The sequence below is a fragment of the Hetaerina americana genome, unplaced genomic scaffold, assembly GCF_022747635.1.
Source record: "Hetaerina americana unplaced genomic scaffold, ioHetAmer1.1.p SCAF_2, whole genome shotgun sequence".
NCBI lineage: Eukaryota > Metazoa > Arthropoda > Insecta > Odonata > Calopterygidae > Hetaerina > Hetaerina americana.
This window is the reverse complement of record NW_027286763.1, coordinates 86,677,610-86,703,288: the sequence shown is the minus strand read 5'-3', so window position 1 is coordinate 86,703,288 and position 25,679 is coordinate 86,677,610. Positions and strand designations below refer to the sequence as shown.

General features: G+C 38.5%; 1 protein-coding gene across 2 annotated transcripts in view; it reads left to right on the top strand.

Moving 5' to 3' along the window:
- Positions 1-25,679, top strand: part of LOC139688264 (ABC transporter G family member 23-like) — a 101,075-nt gene that overhangs the window by 32,203 nt on the left and 43,193 nt on the right. The window lies entirely within an intron of this gene.

Genomic DNA, 25,679 nt, shown 5'->3' with positions numbered 1-25,679 from the left:
ACTTGCTTGCTGTGAACCAGTTTTCGTTTTCAAAACTGGTTCCCTTTATTAGCTTGCTTCGCGTCGTGGACACGCCATTCATTTACAAGGAGGCCAGGTGTTCAAACTAATGAATCACCCCAATACAGACAGGTATCTCATTGCTCCACTGATTTCTCGTATGATCTTAAAACAATCGAGAGGGTGTATCCTGGTTCCTGTACGTCTTTATGCGGTTGAAACCATTGAATTCATAAGTTTCTGTAGCCAACTAAACAACTAAAGGAAAACTAGGTCTAGGTTTTCATATTAAGGGATTTATTCTGCCGCAGGGGACCTACTTAACTACATGCAATTGCAAATAGACTGCTCATAAAGTGGAATTAAAAGAAATTCAAAATTCTAATCAGACCTTTACTGACGCGGATGTACATGCATGCATTTGTATTTACGACGGATAGAAATATCCTTCACTGAATAAATAAACTTGGTATTTTTTCACACAAAAAAATTTTTTTGGAGTGTAAATACCAAGTTTATTTATTTAGTGATCATACATTTTCACGAAGTAGAACCTCAAACCATCAAACTCAGAAATATCCTTTTTTTAAGATGCCAAGTAGTCTTTTTTAATGGTTTAATCAGTATAGTATGGTAAGCGTCAAACCATTTAGCATCATGATATACATCATGATATCCGAAATTTAGAAAAATTATGAGTGTTTTGTAAAATCTCCAGAGGGACTTTAAATACATACTGTATAGCATGTGCATAAGATATTCCAGAATTTGTATATTTAGAAACCTAATGAAGAATACAACGCACTAATAATTGAATTTAACAATTTTATGGATGCAATCGTATATGATATTCTGTTCTAGTTTTCTTTGGTGTGTACCCAGTGCGCTAAGTAAGAACTGAAAGAGTAAATCGATCCGAAATATGATGTTTGAGGCTAAGGAAGGAGAATATATTATGCATACATTTTTGAGATGCGGGTATAGAGAGTAATGAATAAATGAGTTGGACTGAAAGGAATACTAATAAGCAGGGTTTTAATATGGTGTGAAAAGAGAGAATTTTGCTAAAAGAAATCCAAAGAAGGTGTGAAATGTGAGTGGATGAAATATTGAGATGTAGTCGAATGCCAAAGGCTATGACAGAATGGTGAATATCACGTAAACGGGGTGGAATGGGCCTTGTATATGCTAGATAAACTGAGCAAGGAAATGGTGTATGTTAAATAAGATGAATACGACGCTATAACCAATAAATAATAGTTTTTAGAGAGCATCAAAAGCTTGCCTTTGATAGGTATCGTAGATTGCCTACGACCCCAATACACTCGGCCAGTTGTCCGTGGTATCTTGCAGGATGAAATGTTGGCACAAAGAACTGCTCTGTTTTGATTGCTCGATCGGACAAATTCATGAGCATATCATCTGCAGCGAGTGGAATCGGAAAAGGCGCGTTCAGTGTATAAATTGCTCTGATATTTGAAAAGTGCTTTGTCTGAAGGGTTAGTGTAAATCGGAAAGCGATTTTCCGCGTGGAGAGATAACTCTTCGTTTTCGTCAACTTCAAAGAGAGATTCAAATGAAGATCACTGGGGATAAACCTCTCTTGGAAAAATAACCATTATAAGAGGTTAAGGATAAGAATTAATTCATGGTCCCGTCGTGGTGATACAATAAAACTCACTTTTGAATCGTGTGTGGAGGTATCACAACAGATTTAATTGATAGCATTAACGACTATTAGGCAGCCACAGAGTGTACTGGGTCACCAGCCCTTAGTGGCCGATTCAGTAATCGTGGCATTGATTGAGTCATTTCATTTCCGTAAGGACACGTGAAGACTCATTGAATAGTGAGGCCGTTTCGGATGAAAATGAGCCGGCAAGGTCTCGCGGATTCCAACTTCCTCCTCGGTGTGGAATGACCCAAGGTGGTTGTCTCCCTCTTTCGCCATTCTTCGGATGCCGAGACGATAACCACTGCGTCTCTGTTGGGTAATGAGAATTGAAGATTGCACGCCATTGGATTGCCCACTAGCCCCACCTACGTCTATAAGTGGACGGGGGGGGGGGAGACGAGGGCACACATGAGCACTAGACAAAGTTGCCTTGAAAGACCCAAGAGACAGATTACTTATTGCGAATAGGATGTGTTTCCGTCCAGGATCCCATTCTTCGACCTTACTGGCCTCTTACAACCCCTCTAAAACCTGTGGCAAATGCCACAAAAACTTATACTGACCATATTAAATAATATTTCCCTAAGTCGTAAAGGGTTTTTTGCACCACTTTGAAAGGAAAAAAAGGAGGTCAGTAATGAGATTGGTGTGGTTATTTACGGGGAAAGTTAATTTCTCGCCATTGATCAGACAAATTCACCACGCCAATCTCATTATTCCCCTCCATTGTTTCCTTTTATAGTGGCGTAAAAAACTCTTGACGGCTTAAGGAAATATTATTCAAAACAGACCCTCTAAAAAGATGACGTAAGAAGATCAATTAATAATCCTTTTCAAAAAATTCAATGGATTCCGTACTGTAAAATATAAGCTAGTTATGGTGCCGTAACACATTTATTGCCAATAGAAAAATGTGCATGAGCAAGTACGATTAAAAAAAAAAGGATTTTGCAATAAATGGGGTTTGGACTATTCGGAAAAGCTCTAAGGCCCGGTTCTCTGGCAAGGTACGTGATGCAGCGAGGTTTGAAAGAGTAAACTATGAATGCTACCATGCAACCTTGCAAAAGCGTGCATCTATATATCCGTGGTTAATAGAACCTTTCAAGGTATGGTGCAAATTTGAGATCGTGCTGGGGAGGAGTTGTCTATGAGTTGTTGCAAGGGAAAGAGAGGGGTGAAAAATAACAATAATTCGTCGTGATAGCATTTAACAGGAGAGGCGACTGAGGCAATCGTACGCAATTCACTGGGAAAGGTGCGTAAATCGGCGGCTATTTCAGGGAACCGGGAAAGGGTTTAGGGGAATCCCGCATCGAGGTAGCCCATTCATAACAAAAGGAGACTAGTGATCCATATTATAAGGCTCCATCCGTTGTACAGTCTACTGCACATGAAGTACTGTCCCTTACTAAACCTGCACTGAAGGAAAATAGTGGTTGAAATATGGAAATATTTTTGGAACCTCGTATAGGAACCAATTAAATAGATTCAGTCTGGCTTCCCCCACCCAATAATTTGGAAGATAAGAGGAATTCACGGCAACTTTACATTTCTCTTAGATTAAATGCAAAGAAAATAATGGGTATGCTTTGTAAGTCATAGAGGAGGAAATATCATTGGTTAGATGATGATTTACAAGTGGAAAAAGCCTAAGTGTAAGGTGAATGTGATAAATTTGTGAAAGCCGGAATTGGCATCGTTTGACCGAGCGTTAGGATCCGTATTTCCCATACGTTAAATCTGAAGTATGAACAATAGACAATGATTTTGACCTTCTTCCAAAAGATATCATTCATCTTATTTCTAACGCCTTTCTGACCTCCCATATCCGAGGAATTTGCCAGATTTCCTACCCACCTGCACCATCCTTGCTGGGCGTATATTTTTAACCATTTCAATGCAAGCAAAAAACAGTCTATCTCACTACTAAACGCGATTATTTTTATCGCAAGAGGTAATTCGAGATGTAGACAAAAAGGCGCGCACCTGGTATTTTGCGTGGATCTTATGCAATTCAATGAAATTAAGCTCATGCTGCCTCAAAAATTGAATCATATCGAGGGAATGTGCGCTCTAAAAAAACGCAAGAATCTTCGTGGGAATGCTACGGCTACCAAAATGTAGCTAGTGGTAGATATCTACATCTGCTTAATAACCCGCAAGCCGCCGTAAGGACGTGTGGCGGGAGGTGTTAGGACACCACCCGTAATTAAGAAATAAAAAAAACCGCATGCAAAGGCCACAAATTTATGCTATCCACAAACAAAACATGTTATACAGTCATGCAAGAACACGTACACCCCACACACATGCAAACACTCATACTACGAACTAACATACACATATAAATTGGGTGCAAATATTTCATGATGTTTATTTCGAATAATACCGATTCCATTGCCAAAAATGAGAGCTCAATCATGCGCTATTACTATAATTATTAGTATGTATTGAAATTTTGCACCTTCACCTCGCGTGCGATATAAGGGTCTCGTGGAGGCCATTTATCGCGGCAGTTAGGCTAATCATTAATCCTAGACAGTTCGAGTGAATCTTTACGCAACAAAGGAAAGACTACCATGTTTCATTCAACGGAAATATTTCATTTGAGAGGGTGTGAAGGAACCCTACATTGAAATCGTTCCATTTCTGCTTTATTGTACATGGTCATGGTTTCGTTGCACGGATGATTACGTTCAACCGCGTTACCATGGCCGTGAAAAAAATGGCATCAGTGAGGAAATGCGCACGTTTGATTAAACTTCTTCAGTATCGACGCGGGCCCGGTGTTCAAATAATACTTCAAGATGGGCGTTTTTCGAGTCGGTGGAATTTCTTCGGCACGCGAACCGGCTCGGTGTTTTCCGGGTTGCGAAAAGGAATCGGAGAGTCCACGTACGGGGAATGACGATGCGTGCTGGTCGCTGCGAATGAACCACCCCTTGAGAGTGTAGTGCAGCGGTGTCCTGCTAGGATACTTAATTAGCCAATATCTTCCACATACATGTATGACTCCTGTTAGTGGTCTTCAAACTACTAGTTGGTTTCGGTGTGCTAGTATTAGTTTATTTCTCTATAGAGAATATTCTATAGAGTAAACATCGTTTATTATTACAAATGATAATAATTGGATCATTGCCACTGTTGATTATAATGGTACTGAGGCAAATTTGGCTTTAATTAATATTGGGGCTAATTAGAATGGCGTATTATACCCAGTATTAATTTTCGCTCTGTTGTGGTATCATAGTATATTTTTGGACAGCAATGATTCGATTTCCTATTGCTCCAAGATATTTTTTTCCGCACTATTTCTATCATACGAAAAAAATATTCGTAATAACAGTAGAACTCTGAAAGTATGATGGATTGTAAGAAATTAGTTTCCGTAATTTTAACATGATTTTCATTGCATAAGTTGTGTACTATTCAAAGACAAAGCTTCAAATCTCGAATCGGATACAATAAGATCCGAATCCACTGATTACGTACGTAACTACACCCTATGCCCCTGTTGGTAGAAAGGGGATCCCCACCTTTATGGGCGTCTGAACTCATTAGGAATCAACTATTAGTCCAATCGAAGGGCATACGAAGGGCACGTATTATTTCCACCACAGGAGGGAGCAACGACCCTATCCTTTTCGCGAAGTCACCTTGGAATTCCCAGCATTTATTTGTTATTTTTTCTCGATCGTATTTTTTTTAGTGGCATCATTTTTATTGCTTGATTTGCATCTATTTCATAATCCAATGACGTCAATATGTTGTCATCGTCACGGGTTATCAATCTGAAGGTTGATATGTCGGAACTTTCCAGACTATCATGTTCTCTACCAATCTCTTGACTCCCTCATAGCTCGTTCCACCCACATTTTCCAGTACCCACTTCTCGTAGTTCATCCAAGGCCTTCTTCCGGTCCATGCTTCCTTCAATGAAGGTCTTCATTAATTCATCGTGCATCAGTATATGTATGTCTAATTAATTTCCACCTTCTTCTTTTAATTAAGAAGGTGAAAATTTATCTCTTTGTCCTCCATTGGCTTATCTTTTCACCAATTAGTCGGAGTACTTCTTTATATGGTACTCGGTCTATCCATTTTATTTTTAGCATTCATCTGCTACACTACTTTTCCATCGCCTCCAATCTTCTTTTCTTAACTGCTGCTATCGTCCAAGTGTCAAATCCGTAGAAAAGTAGACTCCATATATAACTCTTAAGGAATCGCTTCCTGATGTATCTGCTAGTAATGTTTACCGTTGGTGCTTGCTTCAGCTGATTGACAGCTTTCTTTGCGAATCCTATTCCACTTACTGAAATCTTCTCATATCTCCCATGACGGGTGATTCTGCTTTCCAAATAGTAAAACTATGCCACTTGTTACAGTGTGTCCTTCTCTCGCTTGAGACATTTTCTTCAAGGGGAAGGCCCTCCCAATGAAATGTTTTGTCTCAGGCTTAGCCTCTTGATGAAATATGCACAACATATTGAAATGCAAGAAGTAATTTTGCAAATATACCCACACTGAGAGTGTGTGTGAAATACAAAGTTACTTCTTCCGTTTCAGTAAGTTAATATTAATATCGCTTTTGATAACAAACTTTTCACTCAGTTGTTTCTGGCATTTGCAGTCGTTTTCCAAATTAATTGTCCATTTATTCAACGAAATAATTCCTTCGATTACTCGTAATTGAAGATGCCAAAGTGGACCTGAACCTAAATTAAGAGAAAATAAATATAGCTGTTAAATAACAAAATTTCGTGACTATTTACATTGGATGGATTGGTAGTAGTAGTTTTATGAAATTGATTTCATTGCGATGAATTATTCCTCCATCAATTCCAAACGAATATATGGCATACATATTTTGCCTTTTTATACGGCCGATTCTGAATATTAGTCACAGGAATTCCATCTCAATCAGTTTCGTAGCAAATAAAAGGTTCGGGACAGAGAACGATCCATTATCCCGCTCTTGATGGCATATCTCGCCCCGAAGCGCTTTCATTCATCGAAAGGCCTGTCTCATCGTTATGTTTCTGGCAGTGATTTCTAGTTGGTTGAATGTCATTCAAAACAAAGAGCATGAACGATAAATTATGAAGTTTTTAAATATGAATTATCGTCCATTTTTTCCGACGATACAAATTTATAAGTTTCAAGCTCGAAAAACCTCTTTCGTAAGGCTTAGAGCCGTTACGACACGACGAGGACCATTTTTCGTTGTCCATCGCTGACGTCCGAGCATGGCAGCGCCATTACTCCACAACCTCCGTGAAAGTTTGTTCGGCCTGCGGCTGATCGGCCGATTGTGAGAGACAATCTGAATGGGATGACATTAAAAACGAAAAATGAAATCAAGAAATCATAGCGATTTGTAATGGGATAAAATCGCATGTATGCGCTCCAACGGTTCATAATCGAAAAGTACGGACTCTTGTAACGCTTGCAATTTTATTTCACTCGAGAGAGTCAATACATTTCGTTGATTTCCAAAACTTTAAAACGGAACAGTACTTACTGATTGATGCTGGTATACAGAATTCCAACTGTCTATTTTTATGTTGCATGAAGGTGCCAGTCTATCCTTTTTTAATTTCAATCCTTTGGAAGATGACGCAAAGTGCCAAACGTCTAAAGTTCAAATTGAGAAAAATACAGTCAAATTTGGTACAAAAAGTATCTCTATTTTTTAATTACAAATGACCCGACACGGCTATTTTACGAAAACATATTCAAAATCTCATTTGCGGTGGTACTCACATATATTCTTAAAATAATGGACAAAGTAGCATTCAAATGCATTTATTATTAAGTATTGTACTGTCAGTTTGATGAACAGGCAGCCGAATAATTTTAATTCTTCGAATCGTGCACCCAAATCACACACGTTGTAAGTTGGAGATACCTTTTAGTGTGGCAGCTTCCCCGTGTGAAGGAAACTCAGCAAAGCTTAATTGAGTTACTCAAATTAAGTTATTTCATTGGTAACGCCCCGTTCTGAAAGTTTTCGGGTAGATTTTTTTTTGTAATGCCAGCCACGCACGGTGAGAAATCCGCGGCCACATCTCTCAGCATGAGCTCCGGCTTAGGACAATTTGGACTTCGTGGAAGGGTCCTTGGACATGATCGATATCCATAATTACGCGGAAATAACTCGCATAACCTTCCTGATAACTCCATAAGAGTTACTTACGTACTTCTACTCTACACATCGAACGCATTCATTTCTTTGCAAGTTGGTGTACTTTATTCTTAATCCTGGTAATAAATGATAATTTAATTGAATATCTTTTGCATCGAAAAATATATTAGGATATATTTGTTCAAAAGGAAACTCAGTTGGTTTTAACACAAACCCTTACTATGATAAAATTTTCATGATAATAAACAATAAATAAATAAAATAATTAAATGAGTTGACAGTACACTAAAGGCTTCCGTACAGCGTGGTTAGCGAAGCCTTCATTGTCCTTCCGGTAGTTTCCAAACTAATTCCTACGAGATGGAATGTTTAAAAGTTCCTACAATACATCTATGAACCGTTTAAATTTGTTCTTGATTGGCTATAATTTTCGTGGATGTTTATAATAGCATATTTTTTATAAATAATTAATTCTAGATTAATGTTAATTTTTTTACTTACTTTTTGTATTTGCGGCTCGTGCATTCTATTCACAAGGAGAGAAATGGGAAAGTTCTAGATTCATAGCAAGAGAGAAAAAATTTAAAAAGAATTTTTACGGACTAGAGAATAATGGGTGGCTACACATAATGATATTCAAAATTAATAATCACCACTGACAACACATATTACAAGTTTTCTAGATGTTTAAATCATATTGCGGACGTGTGGAATGAAACCATACAGATTTACCCATTTCAGGGTGGTGCGGATAGTGTATTGATGGAGGGATCGTTACTATACTCATCTATACAATACTCCGCAAGCCGCTGCATAGGCTTGTGACGGGGGAAATCTTCCTTATTCTTCGTCAAATTTTTACCGTATAAATGCCACCCTCGCCATCTGTCTGATGTCAAGTGAAACCTAATATGTTGGGTTGGCATCCTTGCAGAAAAATTTCTGATTCGTATGCAATATGTTCAATTAAAGGGCCTCCGGGTCTTTTAACAATCCTGGAGCTTTTATTTTCGATCGCTTCCGCTATGAAATATAATATCATTATGAACTTAAATGCCCAAATGCCTTAGTTTTTTAAATTAACGATCTTGTTCCCTTTTCTTCCGATAGCGCTGTTTCGACTGCTTTTTTCTATTTTAGAATGTTGTAGTCATCCATTAGTAGTTTATATAAGTAATGTATGCGAATAATATAAAATTTTAGAGATTTAAATTTCATATTTTTCGCTCATTAAAAAACGGTATAATTCGTGAGCTGTTTCAGTGATAAACATAACACAATTATTTGAAATTTATCAAGCTGTATGATTTCCTCCAAAAATATTTGAGGCCGTGTGCGATTGGCGGTGGAGAAAATGCTAGAAAAATCCAAGGTGAGGCCTTGAACTTTATAAAAATTGCAAACGCTGCCTGTGCCGAAAGCAATTATAGGATTAATTAGTTTATTTTGAACCTTTAAGTGCGTTATCAAAAGTAGCTACGAGTATTAAGCGCGACATAATACGCCATTGTTTCTCTGTAAAAATTCCAGTTGTTGTCGACTCTTTAGCACAGACCATGTACATTTTAAATTACCCCTACGTGATTAACTTAAAACTCGTCCAGCTTATTGAACGAATCATTATATACTTTTCATTTTGCACTGGCGCCGTGGTGACGCAGAATTACCCTTGAACACTCCTATGGCCTTCACTGCTCGCTACTTCATCTTTCTGAGAAAAGTAGTAAATATGACTCCTTCATTTACTATATATGTACCATTATATATATATATATACATATATATAAAATCACATGGAAATATATATAAGGAAAATATATAGGAACACATGTAAAAGACGAGCACAGGATAGGTGGAATCGAGCAGATCACAAGTGTAAATATATTTATATACATACATATATATATATATATACACATATTATATATATATATATATAAAATTGTGTGTACACAAACACACATGTATATAATATATATTTGTGTGTGTATATTTATGTAATTGTACATACGCCGTATGGATACTGCTGGTATATTAGAGCTAAGTGACTTGGAAAAATATAATGTACCGAATGCCTCAATTTGCACCCACTCATCGGTTCAATATGGAAAATATTGTTAATTTAAATTGTTTATAACTATATCATCGCACCTCTTTGATATAGTTATTTTCTTCTTCGATATTATTATACCTAAGATCGTAATTTGATAATTCATACACAGGCCCGTGTGTTCAGTGTAATACTATGTCAACATCGCGCTATCTTACAGCCCTAATGGTTGAGTAATTAAGCACGCGCTCTCTCTTCTTTCTTTTTTCTTCTATATTTTTCCGACCCCAAAGCACTCATGCATGCAACGTTCAAATCATAGGATTTTGCAAAGCATTTGATTTTGCGCGTTCATGCACAGTTTGAGATAATTGCGTCCTTATCTCCTAATCCAGTAAATAAGAGATTAAACGTTAATTACAGTGTTAATTCTTCGCTAAGAAAACAATCTCTTTTGCAAATTCGCTCAAGCTGTGCATGTCTGTACTTTTAGTCCAATGCATATCTAGCTTTACCTTTCCTTCCTCCTTGTTTACGAATGTCGGTTGGTTTCTTTGCTCGGCATTAAGAGTGAAAAACTTGATCTCAGTGAAAGTGGTAGTTCTTCAATGAAAATTAAAAAATATGCGACATTTCACCTAGCACTTTCTTCCTACGATAACTAATCTTTGAATTGGACTTCCTGTCAACGTGTCCACGACGGTTACAGAGAATCACCATCAGTCAAAAATTGCGTGTTTGAATTTTAGTACTAGTCGCTGACCATATCTACTTACCTGTTCATCGATTCGGGCTTCATTGTTTCGACTTCATCTGAGATCATTCGTATTCGGTCAAATCAAGGTATAACTGAGTTTGCATTAATTTGATTGCAAAAGTAACACATTAAAAATATCTCCGAACATTCTTACATACGATAGAGTGTTCTTGTAATCGTTCTACTGTTTGCCGGTAGGTTTTGAAAGATCCTCGAAAAATACTGAACATCGTTGTAGATTACTAAGCCATTTACGCAGAGTGCTATCACCATTTGTCACGCACTCTTTCCTTCTATAGATCTTTGTACTTTCCATATTTTCAATTAGACCAAAATTTTCTCTTCCTATTCGTTAGACTAGTTCATACAACATTTCTAGGGCTATTCTCTTTCTTCCTCCTCTTCGTTTAATTTAACCTGCCGATTGAACTCCCTTCTGTGACGGATTTCAAAATCCCACAACCTCTCAATATCTCTGCATTTGTTTAAATTCGCGCAAAAATGTCCACTCTGTCTAATATCTCACCTTTTATATTTTCATTTTTTCAGCTTATTCACTAAAGCCTTCTACAAAAGCGTACCTCGAAATCCTCCAATCAACGCTGATTCTTTTTTTACAGAATAAAGTGTGTTTCGTGCATACCCTACATATGGAATTCCTCGCTTATTCTTTCTGCAGGCACTTCTACTACAGGAGTCTTCGCCATCTATGTATTCCCTCCTCTTCCTAGTGACGTCATTTTCTGACGCGACTCTTCACCTCAAATCCTTACCACTACACTCATTTTCGTTCGAAATAAGACTAAATGCAACTTCTAACAACAATCAACTTCTCCACTTGCTCTAAGTGGAGAAGTTGATGGAGTCCGCCCCCCCCCATCTTAACGTCAGATTTGTAGCTAGCTAATTTAACATGGCATTCGGCCCCGGTAGCGGCTTGCCACCCTGCCACCTGCTCGTCCGGCCCCGATGGCGCCGGGGTAACGTCCTCGCCTGCCAACTCAAGAGGTCGCGGGTTCCATTCCCACCTAAATTGGCTTTTCTCTATCTGGGGCTTGGGTATTTGTAATTATCTAATGTTATTTATTGTTAAAAAGTCCGATCTAAAGGCCGAAACGCTGTTTTCGGATAAATGTGAAATAAATCCGTTATCCGTACCAATCTCCTTCTTTGGTTGAGTGCCCTGTTAACTAGCATTCATTCTTTATTTCTTTATTCACTCTATCAATATAAATATTATTAGAAACTATTTGCGGCTATTTTCCGTTGCCTTTTTAGTAGTGTCTTTGATGTCATCACGTAAACGGGCGGCCCAATGGGGTCAGACACCTTCGCAGCCGCCTCGCTGTGGCTTGCTTCGATTTACCTGTCATGAGTTGATCCTACCAGAAGATGTCATTCATATCTGTTCAATTGTTGTAGCCATTATAACGCGAAAATCCTTCCACTAAGTCAATACTTAAGTCACTAATAAGAAACCCAAATTAGCATTCATTTTCTGTAAGAGAAGTTGATTCATACGAGTATAATGAACGACCGCTCAAACTTCATTTTTGAGGCATTTTATTCGCTATAAATTGAGCTGAGGCATTAGGATGTTAATTTCGTTGACGGCTCAATCACAGTGTGATATTAATTCAAACACTCGTCAAGTTTAAGGTGGCATTTCAAAAGATTAATTAGTCAATACTGAGCGTCAAACTTTAATGGCCAGATGTTAATGAAGCTTTTAGCTTCGAAGTTCGATGTCCTTGAGAATGTGCTAAGAATGATATGAGAAAATTCCTAAGTTGGAAAGATTCCTCAAATATTTATTTTAACATACTAACAGATTTATTCATTTTGTTTAGTGCAGAGTTAAATTTCGTGTGTGTGGAATTATATGCGCAGACAGGGTAGCATAAAAATTCCAGCTAAGGATAAATCAATGGCGTTCCCCAGGAATCCAACGTCAGATCGGGCGCTCCTAAGGTATTTTCCGCTACTCTCATGGTTCTCATGCGTAAATACAAGCAACTAGACGCGGAATGGTCTTTCTCCAAACAGAAGCGCCTTTACCACCAGGAAGACCTTGAAAAACAAACAGGACGAGAAAGGATGTCATGGTGAAGGTAGGTCGCCGTCTTAATTCAATAAGGGCTCGTGGGGGGCAAATGCCATCAAATGAACGAACCACGGTCAAATAATTATAGGTCAGATCAGTTGTACATATATATTACCTCGTTTCACTGAGACTAGAAAGATAAAATAGCTTAGCATAGGCTTAACAAACATAATAGCATAATCTTTATCGCTTTTAGTAGTCAATTGTTTCAGCTTGGTTTCGGAATACTTGGGTGAATTTTTAGAATACGTTTTCGTGTATTTCGGGGGATGGCTTAGAAACAGCACGTGGATCACTGGAGTATATCCATTTATCTCCTCGGAAAGCGTGAAAATATCTGTCTAATATCTACGTGCGTCATCCTGAGAAACTTCATTAGTTTTTTGATAGATGAACTTCTAGCGTTTAAGAAATACCCCTGGGCTCCGGTATAGTGAATACTATGCATGGACATTTTTTTATAAAACATCGCTAGTGTTAAAAAAGAGCCGCTTCGGCTGAGCATTGAAGAGCTTGACCCTTCGCCGCTCGGACTGGTGTGGGTATTGCCACATCAATATACGTAAATCATCGTGTCGCCAAGACGTCGACACCACCCTACCATGATGGGATATTTTCAAAGGACTATATATTCCTTCTCTATTTTCTTTCCTCCTTGTTCCTTTTCGCCTTTCTTCACTTCTATGGAGACGCCATTCGAGAAAACCTCTGCTGACGCAATAGAAATGGAGATAACTTTCCAATATTTTCATCTTGTTCTCATCAGTTAACGGGTTGTTTTATAAGAAATATATTTGTAGTTGCTCGTATTGAAAAATATGATTATTCAGTTTCCTTAGCGTGTAATTAATCAGTTTACAATTTAACGAAGCCAGTAATGCGTGAGAATCCGCAAAAAGATTTTTTCATTTAATGATAATAATCACACTCCTGTATTTTCAACTTGTTTTTCAATACGAAACGGCTAATTTTAGAAGAAATACTTTTGTGGATCATTTTTTGTAGCTATCCGTTGAATTTGCGAAAGCATTTCGATATCGTATCGTAGGACATATCCTCAGTTAGGTTACATTCTATGATACGATAGAATCCGCTTTTGCCTATTTACTAACGAGATGTCTGACGAGTAAATTTATGCTAGAATAATTATAAATCGGCCGTTTGCAATATTTTAAAGTAAACAATGAAAGCATCAATCGGAGTACATTTTTCTAATAGGTGTACGTACTAAAGGTTTTGCAAAGCATTAGTTTTTCACGCTACACGAGAAAAAAGGATTACGCTTTGGAAAGATGCTTCTTACTTGACCGACTCCAAAGATTTCTCGCCAACGCCTACTTGCCATCTTCATTAAATGTAGTGTTTTCGAAATGCCCGTTACCCGACGCATATTTCTGTTTGCGAATCTTTCCCCGTACTTGGCAAATTAACTTGATGTTATGAATAATATTTTTTTCATTCGTAACACCTCAATTTCATTCAAAATCTGTTTTCCCTTAAAGACCGCAATTAGCTCACTGCTTAGAATGAAGTCAGAATTTCGTTACACAAGGTAGGTATGGCCGCTGTGGATGCCCGGGCACTCCCATGTCCCCGTCCTTCCGTTCTGAAGCTATCCGTTGGGGTGGGCGGCGAGGTTACTTCACCTCGTCATAGCATTTTCACTTAGCTAGCCCTAAGACATATCCTTGTCGGGTTTTGTCGTAGGGCGAGGGGAGGTCACGCGCACGCTGTGTGGCTCCGAAGTGAGCACAGGGTGACGGGGCACCGCGCTTCCATGAGCTGCCCCGAACGACCTCGGCCCAATTCCCCCTTTGTCCGCGCTCTTCGCCCTCTTCCCACGCGCTGGACGACGGGGACGCTAAGAGCCGAGAAATACTTATTTAACATCCACGAGGTTCTGAATCGGGGAAAGGTCTCCCGTCTCTCTCAAAAGTGAAAGTAACACAGTGATTTTCCGGTAAAATCCCGCGACTTTAAAAAGGGTAGGCGTGCTTGTCAAGACCGAAATCGAATCACGACGATTTCCGCAGCCCTGCTCACCACAAAAGTACATGCATTCTCATGCCGATCCTATTTTGTCAATGATGTACGAGCTTTTCGTATTGTAAGATGCAACCTATGTAACTTCCATCAATTACATGAGTAGTAAAATAATTATAAAAATGAGTTGGTGTACATAAAAGCTAATATAAGGAAATTTATGTAAAAAGTAATTATGAGTAAAGCAATCTTGTAATGGCATTTTAGGGGTAAAATAAATAAGGAATCTCACAAGCTATTGTAAAGATAAACGGCAATAAAGATTAGGTCAGTGAAACTACGATTAAACTCTTGACTGTTATTCGAGGGTACTGCTATCGGTGCCTCAAATCGGTCTTAATTTGAAAAAGAATAAATATCTCCGTAAGAAATATTACTACCAAGAAAAGTATTTCATCTGATTTTTTAATAGCATTTAAGTTCGGAGAAATACAATTTTAACTCGCGATTATTATTCAGAAGGTTGGTATTGTGGCTAATGGTAGAGCTCTCCTCGTATTAACGAAGGTCTCTACTAATTGTGGAATTCGCACTTTTGCCGGGCAACAAGGGAAATCAACTACTTTCCTAAAGCCGCCTGTGGTTTTTAAGCTACTAGAAAAAAATCCCACACCTTGAGTGAAGCTTGAGAGTTTCCAGGTTTGATCCAGAGCCCTCGTCTCCGTAGCGCTCTCTCCACCTGGCTCTCACGCAGAGAATGTTTGATAACATCGGAAAATCAATCGAGGCAAATATACATCATCCATACTAGAGAAATAGTAAAGTGAATATAAAAACCAAGAGGAATCAATTAATTACAGGATAGATGCAAACAGAAAAGTGTATGAAAGAATATGAACAGGTGGAAGCACGTAGCGATGAGACAGACCAGAACGGAGAAAAGATGAACGCGTTGATACAGGGAAACACAAGACAAGGCTGGGAAAAGTGGAAACGCTAAACAAACAAGGTAAAAAAATACTTTCAATGAAAAAACGATAAAAATGTAAGAGACGGGACAATAAATTCATTATTGGATCCAAAGAGATTCAGGGGTACAAGAAAGATTATATGGTAGAACTAGGAATTAAAGGTATCAAGTCAATATGAAGAATAGACATAAATATACGGGAATTTAGGATGTTTGAGAAAAGCTCGGTGCCGAAAACATTAGATAAAAATTCAGGACAAACGCAACGGAAAATGAAGTATACAAGACAGTTGGTATATATTATATCTGCTCACTTCGGGGCTTATTGCCAGTAATAATTGTTGATGGTTTCCGGCGTAACTTTATGGAATCGATTCATATTGGTAATGAAAAAATAGTAAATTTGTGATTCCACTACAAATTTATTACAACCCGGGTTTCGACGTTCAACGTCATCTTCAGGTGAATATCTGAAGATTATTTTCAGTGAAAATTAGAATGAAAAGTGTTTTTGGCTAATTCGAAAAGTGTTTCACAAAATCATTTTGCCGTAAGTTTTCATAAGGTGGATATGTAGCGAAATAGTTGATTGAATGTGAGGGCTCTTGGACCAAACGTTTATTTTTAGTGCAAGGCCTAGGTATTATGGACAAGAAGAAGTCGGAGAAGGCGACTCCGAAGAGCAGTTCGGATTGAGGAAAGGGCAAGATGCGAGTGCCACCTTAGTACTCGCAATAATGAGAATATTCAAAGAAAAGAGTATAGTCAGTGTACACGGCATTGAAGATAAGTTATTGTAGTGTGGGGTGTCTGTTTGCGCCATGTTAGGCGAGCCTAGGAAACTTAGAAGTGTACATTATGTGTCCATCCAAAAGGCCTACTTATAATGGTTGGCTACGGAATAAATATATCCAGTATATCTTTGTTTTCTTCGTGAATCTCCTGGCGGTGTGGGACACCTATTGGTCTTGCACGAAAGGAGAGAGACTTCCTTGCGACGCCGTTCCTTGGTTCGCACTGGTGAGATTTCAACTTCCCTGAGAATAAGGCAAGCGAAGAAGGGTTGGATGATTTCGTAAGGAAATGAAGTTATCAAAGAGGGAAATTCGTACTGCGGAGAAGGTGGAGAAAGTTAAGGATATAGGAGTTGTTGCCAGATAGTGGTGTTTTTGGAGGCTGTTTTTGGATGGTGGATGTGGATCGAAGATGGGGAGGGAGATAAAATGGGATATTTGAGCAGCAACAGGGTATGGAAAGTATAAATAGTTAAAAATTGATATGGTGTAGGGTAAAATGTGCTTATGATGTGCTTAACAAGTCCTTGACTTGCTCTTCTAAAAAATCTTTTCTTCTTTGGCCCAGCAACAGTGTTCATGGCCCGTCAGAAGGTTATGTCTATGGTTACGCCGGCTCTAAAAAAAACATCAAGTGAAAATTGGCTAAATAAATAAAAAAAGATGATCTTTTGCGATGGACATCCCATCTTAAGGAAAGATTATGTCATCGCAAGAAATGCTTTCGCTTCAAAGGAAAGGGGAGAACTTTCACCGTGATTTTCTCAGAGTCATCATGAGACGGAGAACGCTAAGAACCTTGAGTTTGAGGCCCGCGGTCACTCACCACTGGTCATTTATACATACATATATAAGCATATATATACACATACATGTTGTATATATATATATGTATATATATAAACATATACCATTAACACAGTAATCAACCCGAAGGTCGGTTTGGTAGGTGTGACATTCACACATCAGGGTAGGGGGGCACCCTTCGCCCTTTCTCTGTGCCGGTTATGGTTTCCCAGGAAGATCTGGCTTCCCGAAAATTCCCGAAAAATCACATAGCTTGGGTGGAGCTGCAGGTGCCTCGAGACTTGCCCGGGAATCGAACCCGGGACCCTCCGGTCAGTAGTCCAACGCTCTACCCCCTGAACTACCGCGACCCACACACACACACACACACACACACACATATATATATGTATATATATATATATTCATTTATTTATTTATTTATTTACTTGGTCGTTCTATCTGGAAGTGCTTATGAGCATGAAAATGGCGCGTGAGTGAGATATTTTGGAAAACTAATTGCCAGTTAGATTGCGAGTAACACAATGCTATTCAGAGCAACGCAATAAAAAATCGTTCCCAGTATCGAGGTCATACAAAATTTGATTAAATGATTGCCATGCTTTCGTTAATGACGAAAATGTAATTAACGAGTTGATTACGAGTGAGCTCTTGTGTGCAACTGATGTTAATTGTGTGTGTATGTATATCCAAGGTAGTTTCCTTGATATCCAAGGGAGTTTCGGAAGTTGCGTCATGGAAGATACTCTTTGTGAATTAAAGCACATGCTATCCCAGCATAAAGTCATATTCCTCGGGAGCGTAAAAAAAGTATGATGTGGAAATACGGAGTATTTTAATTTAGGATATAATGTTATTTTCACACAAATAACCATGTGAACGCAAAGTGGTGGTGGGGCATAAATAATCTTGCATGAGGCAACCTTAATACCACCCTTAGAATAGATGTTGACGGTATTTTTTCATTAAGTAGCTAGGCCTGAGGTCGACGTAAATGTGTGCGGGGTGACAAAGGTAATTAACTTTCGACATCCTGACATTTTGCGTGAGCGATTAATCTTTTTTTTTTCATTTATATGCATGATTGGGACTCCCCTCCAAGTATGAGAAAAGGAAATCTCTACAAGGTCGATGCAAAAAGCAGCGCTAAAAACAACATTAGTCTGCTCGCAATTTTTCACTAATAGTTCACTATTATTCATGCTACGTTCACTGCGGCGTGATTATTTATGAGCAAATGAAATTCAATTCAGATTTCTTTCATCGTTCTCTCATCTCCTCTAATTCAACTGGTGCTACTCAAAAACGATGTGATAACCTTAAAACCAACTTTCAGTGAAACACCGGTGTCTGCACGGACTTGATTTATTTATTTTACGACTTTTATTAGGGCTATATTGAGACACTATAAGTCTCTTATTCCAACTAATCCCTGCACAGAGAATCGAAGGAGGGAATCGAACCCGCGCTCTCTGAGTTAGCAGGCGAGGACGTTACCCCGTCTCTCTTCTTTGCGACGACCTCTACTGTATTGAGGCGACCCTGTCATCTTCCCAGACGGTTTTCGTGCTCTAATACGTATTGGTGTCGTCTTCCTTCTGGGATGATGTCAACCGTCGAAAGAGTGCATACGAGTGCCCAATTTTCCTATGCGAGTTACCGAGGGTGGAGGCTACATCTCAAACCCAGGAGATTTTCTGGACACCGGAATTGCGTGGAAAAAGCGAATGGTGAACGACATCCTCCCCCCGCTCCTTTTTCATTAATATGTGGATTTCACTCGCCTAAAGACTCACATTTATATTCATATTAACTTTCGATGCTGTTCCATGCTAAAAAAAATTGCGTACAAACTATTACGTTGAGCGTAAGGAATTCTAAAGAATTCTACGGAATTTTCAAAGCTTTCGGTGAAAAAATGTTCCTTGCTACGGAATTATAAGGCAAGTATACACAGCTAGTCTCCGAAATTCTGTATGAACTAATGCAAGTCTCTCAAGTTTTCCACAGAAATCTTCCCAGCAACCCTTACTCTTTAAGGAAAGTATGACCGACTACCGAAATCTAACTAGTAAAAAATTGTCAACAATATTCAAAGGTAGTCCGCCATGTATAGTCAATTTCAACTGTTCGAAACAAAATAATAATAAATAATTGAAAAATGTAATGTTAATTTTGCATCCGAGGGAAATAACCAAAGTGAAAATCATTGTTAGTGTGATCATTGTGCTAAGGAAGACCTTACGATTAGGCATACGGTACAACACATTGGTTTCATCACGCACGTGATGAAACCGGTCTACTTGAAGATGGCATCTATTAGATGAAACTGGTTGTATCGTGTAGGATTTCTCGTGGGATCTATTAAGTTTTTTTACTCAATCCTAATTGAAACGTTTAAGAGAGGCCGATAAGAGGGAGGATTAATATAATTTCCAAAGCTTTGATGTCGTTATGAGAAAATACATAACCAATACTACTTCTCTAACGCTGCTATTAACTATTTCACCTCTATATTTATTTTTGAAATCATATGAAAATTAATATTTCTTTAGAATCTTAAAAGCTCCTAGCTCATTCAAATAGCCGCATTATTATGTGATAGATCTCCTCCCTGGAAAAGATCACTTAATACTAGACTCCTTAAACAGAAAGGTTACTTTAAAATACGTGTTAATGATACGTAGTTCTAAATCACTGGAATGCTCTTTAGCAAAAACACAATCCGTCAAGAAATGACCGTGAACTGTAAGAATCCTATTTGTAAGTGATATGGGTCAAGTAAATCATAAAGTTGTGGTCCGTTCATTTTCTTGATACTCGACTGCGTATCTCCTCGATCTAGTGTCTCATGAATTTCAGTCATAACTTTCGTTGCCTGACATTGCATAGATATTAGAGAAAAAAGGTGGGTCGCGAGTTAACCTACTAATGAAAGATTATGCTTGACATTTTCTTTGCATCTTCTATGAACTAACTAGTGTGAGCATGTCATAACTTCTCATTACTGGAACTAGATCACGGTCAGCGACGGGAAAGTAGTGTTTTAAGAATTTTAAAAGCGAATTACATACGTGTATACATACACACATATTTTGCGGTCATATATATACATATATTCAAGAAGTTCTCTCGGGTTTCCCACCGGGTCAGGTTGCAGTACACCGACGTTTCGAATGCTGACTCTGCCATCGTCTTCAGGGTGAACCCTGAAGACCCTGGCCTGTACGAGAATATGCCAGAATGTGACTCATTATCAGCAGAAAATGAATCATGTGTATATTTTTTTTAAATTTATATATGTGGCCACAGAAGCATATTTGGTAATCGAACCCGGGCCCTCTGGTCACGCCCTACCCCTGGACTACCGCATCAATATTATATGTGTATATATATATATATATATATATATATATATTTATATATATTTATATATATGCAGGTGTATATGTATTATTTATATATATATACGATATATAGGTTATATAGACATGTATATTGGTTGGCACAGGGGAGGCTATCAACAGCAAGTGCGGGTGAGAAATATGTGTGGTGAGGGGTTGGAGGGGGTTTGGAATAGGGTTGTAAATGATCAATGGTCCCGGGGGTGGTTAGTGACTGCGATTCAGCCTATGGCCTTGGAATGCCTTTGTTAGCCTGATGCACGCAAGTTCGTGAACATGAATTCGATATCTGAGGCCGTCGATGCTGTGGAGTCTCCCAGATTAAGACGGCAATCGAAACCTTCGTTTGAGAGTGGGATTAAATGGAGACGAGAAGCACCGGGATGACACATTTTAATGATAGCAACTTGAGTTTATCATCATCAATCAGAAGGTGCCGATGATGCTGCGTCTTAGTGGGTTTAATAAAAATTCGTGGTCTATCCCTCTTTTCTTTTATCAAAAGATTAAATGTCTACAAACCCTACAATCTTCTCTACAAAATGCAATTGCTTTTACTTCCCGTTAGAATTTACGTCTTACGTCCTCTTTATTTATCCTTTTGCCTTCCTAGTAGTAGTAGTTTTGAGGGGAGGCGACCGACAGCTAAGGTCATTTACGCCATAGGGGATGGACAGGAAAGGATGAAGGGTGGAGAGAAACCCGGCGTCGGCATTAGCCTACTCTTTACGAAAGGCGCCAAGGGGTCCACAGTTTAACGTCCCATCCGACGGACGGCGTACTCACTCAAAGTGCCCTCCACAAAGCACCTCAAGTAGGGATCGAGATGCCTCTGAAAAATATTCAACACCGCCGGGATTTGAACCCGCGCCCTCAGGGTGGGAAGCCAGTACGTTAGCCCCCGCACCATCTCGATCCCCTTTTGCCTTCCTTGTGGAACCTTTCATTTTTTTTTGCCTTTCATTATGTATTATTAAAAAAATCCATATTGTCGAATTGTGGCCAATCCACCTAGTCCTTCTTTTCCTTATAATGCTTAGCATGACATTTTCCTCCCACTACACACTCGTTTGCAGATTGGACATTTTAACTATACAAGTCATTTTAATTAATTATAATGTGATATATAAATCAGTTAAGTTAATTGTTTAGTTCCGAAAAAATTAATTCCAGTTATGTTAGTGGTAATTAACTTAGATCAGCAGCTAATCCTCGAGTTAACTTAGAAAAATATATATTTCCGCACGCGAAAATTCAATGACAAAATGTGTGCATCCTCAAAGATAATACTTATAGAAGGTGAAGAAATTTTGCATGAAGAGCGTCATCTGCGAATAATGTAGACGTGGCTTGTTGAAGTTGAAGGCTTCTATTTCTCTCTCCTTCCTCATGGATTGGTGCCAACCTAAAATGATTCTGACGAGGATACCATTTCGCTAAAATAATTAACTTTTGAAAATGCCGAAACCTGGCTGGCTAAATTTTATATGGGTTATAAAAATTTATTTTAATTTTGATAATGATTAATATGTTCCGAAAAAGCGAAATCTTAGACCTTTAATATAGTGTGTTTAACTTGTTACCATGCAAGTCTTGTAGTTAGTCACAAAATTAACAATCTGATCCCCAGCATCCCATTCCGACTTCGGACTCGTTTTCTTCTCCGACTGTTTTGGCGCACTATTTCATCGTTTGTGACCGTAGCGTGTAGAGAATTGTAGATGATTATTCGTCATAGATATATTGGCTTGAGTAATTCCGCCCTTGAGGCGCACCTAGAGCAGTCGGGCAAATAATATGGCCGAGTGAAATAAGGTAATGCGATCGTCCACTCTATTCCCACCGCCCCTTCCCGGACCCCTTCCCGTGACCGTGGGTGGCGCTGCATCAACATGGTGTGCACCATTGCCCTAGCGCTATCGCTCCGCATAGGGAGCACGTCTGGTCAAAAGGTAGGGAATACTGCCATCCTATGAAATCTATTGACTCCCATTCAATTAAGTCCATATTTAAATTATCTTCACTCTGTAATCAATCATAATAATTGATAGCAAGGAGCCAGTTATATTTTCAAACATGAACTCTTTTCTCATGAATTCTTTTTCGCCTCGCATGCGAATCAATTCGCCCCGGATCGCGTGCTGTGCCACTCCAAGGATAACATCCTCTCTCCGCGTCGACCTAGAGTAGTGGATCAAGTTTGCGTTGTCTGGAATGCCGATGATTGTGATAGTGCTTATAAGTAGTGGTTCAGGCCATAGAGTGGAGAACGGAATAGCGAATCAGTGTATCCTTGACGTCATTCACGTCCTTAGAGAAAATGGTCGAAAATGTTGCGACGCGTTCGTCTAGGAAGGAAGTTACATCGATATCTCATCTATTGTATTCATTTCCATGGAATTTCTCCTATTTGTATCCCTAAGTGCACTCTATTAAATAGTTATGATAAAAGTGGTCTTACCATGCCAGTTTTAATAGTGATTTACATCGAAAAACCTCAATTTTATTCATGAACTCATGGCAGTGAAGGGTTGTCACCGGAAGAATTATGGATTAAGGGCGCAGAAATACATGCCGCTCTCACAATAAACTGATATAGTGTGCGCATTTATATCAGAGTCGTAGCCGTGTTAATATAACTACACCTACACGTTTTTTAAAAATGAAATTAAACAATTGGGTGAGGAAAAGCCACCAATATCGAATAGTTTCAGAAATCGAAGCATCAGGACTAGTCAAAAATAGGTAGAGTACGTTTTAAAGGACCTCAGAGTGCTTTAGAAACTGTGTGTAAAAATTTTCGCCACATATTTGTTTACAAACTACGTACAAACAGTTGCTACATTAATTTCATCACCTGTCATCATTACATTAACTAATTAATGTGACACATTGTGACTTGTGCAGTCACAAACCAACCTCCTTAGGTGAGGAGCAACGGTTCTGAATTTGGTATCCAGAATGTAATAATTATATCGTCACTCTCATTGAGAAATTAGAAATTCACGACACTCCCTCATAGGTTCATTTGCCTTAGAGCATAGGATGCTGGTGGTATGAAAAATCTAAACCCTCTCGAGTCCTGCACAGTCTTCCGAAATAAATGAGTCGCGATTTTGCCGTTTCAGTGACGCCTCGTAAGCTTGAGGGAAAGGTTACGCATCTTCCCCCTGTTTCCAAATAAATCGTGAATACTTGGTTCTTGGTTTTATAGTAATTTCGTTCGTATTTTTCGGAAGTGAGCCTCCAGAGATCCACATCGTCCAAAGACAATTCGCTAGTGGCGCCTTGGTTACAAATGCATTATGTTGCGCTGATGTTATGCGCTGTTGGAGCTGTGCACACAATTCCTACGAGGTTTATTTCCTAACCCGTGGCTCACCCCAAAGGACGTCAAGCTCTAGTCATTTAAACGTGACATTTTGTCTGAAGTGGCATCTCCATCTTGATGTTTCCGTCTCCAGACTGCAGTGTCTTCCCTAGTCTCCCTCAATGCTAGTTGATTGACCATTAGTGGACACTAAGGCTATTCTTCAACGATGGCCGTAATGTTAACTAGGTTTTCCCAAGGTGACTCAACTCGCGATTCGTGAGATTTGAAGTCCGTAGCTGTTTTCACAGTATTGCAAAAGTTATAAATCAGCATCTCTATAAAGATTCGTTCATTAACAGAAAACATATAATTGCAGGCGGCGCATCCTCAATTCGAAATTCTAATTACATTAGAATCTGATTTTTGTTGAACATAATGCCACGAATGGAAATTTCCGCACGCTCTGATGAGAAAAATCGGACAACATATTGTTTAAATTAAGTTGGTTCATAAGAATGTATATTTTTGTTAATCAGACTAGGGTACTATATTTTACGTATTTCGTTTGTTGTGCATAAATATTCCAAACAAGTCAACCTCATTTGTTCCCAGGCATTTATGGTAACGGAAATTTAAATACCATTTTAAAATGGTAGTTAATATTTAATGGTTTTAGGTTTCTTGAATACTGGATTGATATTACACCGAACCTTCCACTCATAGAACGCATCGTATGACTACACTGCATCATTTTTCTCAATAACATTTAAATTCGATTTCACACAAGGTTATCTTATGATTTAATTTCACAACGGTAATTTTTAAAGTTTTAATTTGAGTACAGCTGTTAATGAGTTTGCGTTTGTTGGGCATTTTATGTCGAAGTACTCTAAATTATTTTCAGAATTTATAATTTATTTTTACTTTTTCCTTTTTTCTTCGGATAATTATTATTTTTCGTTTAATTCATATTATTAGCTGTACCTACATTGTGTTTTTCTAGCTGAAACCCGCTTAATATGTCAAACCCTGGAAAAATGTTATTTTTCTAATCCCGAGCTTAAAAAAATCAACCTCGTAATTCTTTTAAACCTTGAATTTGTAGAAACTGAGTAACCAGCAAAGTCAACTCTCGGTAAACTCAATTCTCGCAATCTCAACAGAGAAATCAGAAAAAAATCTTTATAGCTGAATGTTCCTTATTAGAGATATTATTTCTCTCCTGTGTGCTCCCTACAATTAAGTTTCATCTGAGTGGGATATTAGGAGAAAATCTATGATACCATTTTCATACTGAGTAAGTCGATTTTATGCTATGTATAGGTAAATATGTTTATCTTAAGGCGAAGCTAATGCCATTTAGATCATCAAAGACTCGAGCTAAGTAGGTAGCACCTCGAAAAGATGAATGATTTGAATGTTCCCAGTGGATGCCCATCTTTGAGGCTACGCGATGCTGCGATATAGTAGCTATCGATTGCGATTTGAAATATTCATGTGAAATTAAGTTGCCATTCCAAGAAATTCATTACTACGTTAAAAAGGAGGTGCAAATTTTTGCTGCGCAATATTTCATTCCCAACATCACGTGTTATGAAAATATCGTAAAAATCAGGATTTAGTTGTGGTAGCGTCCCTAAGAATATCGCTTTGTCAACAACATATGTTTGC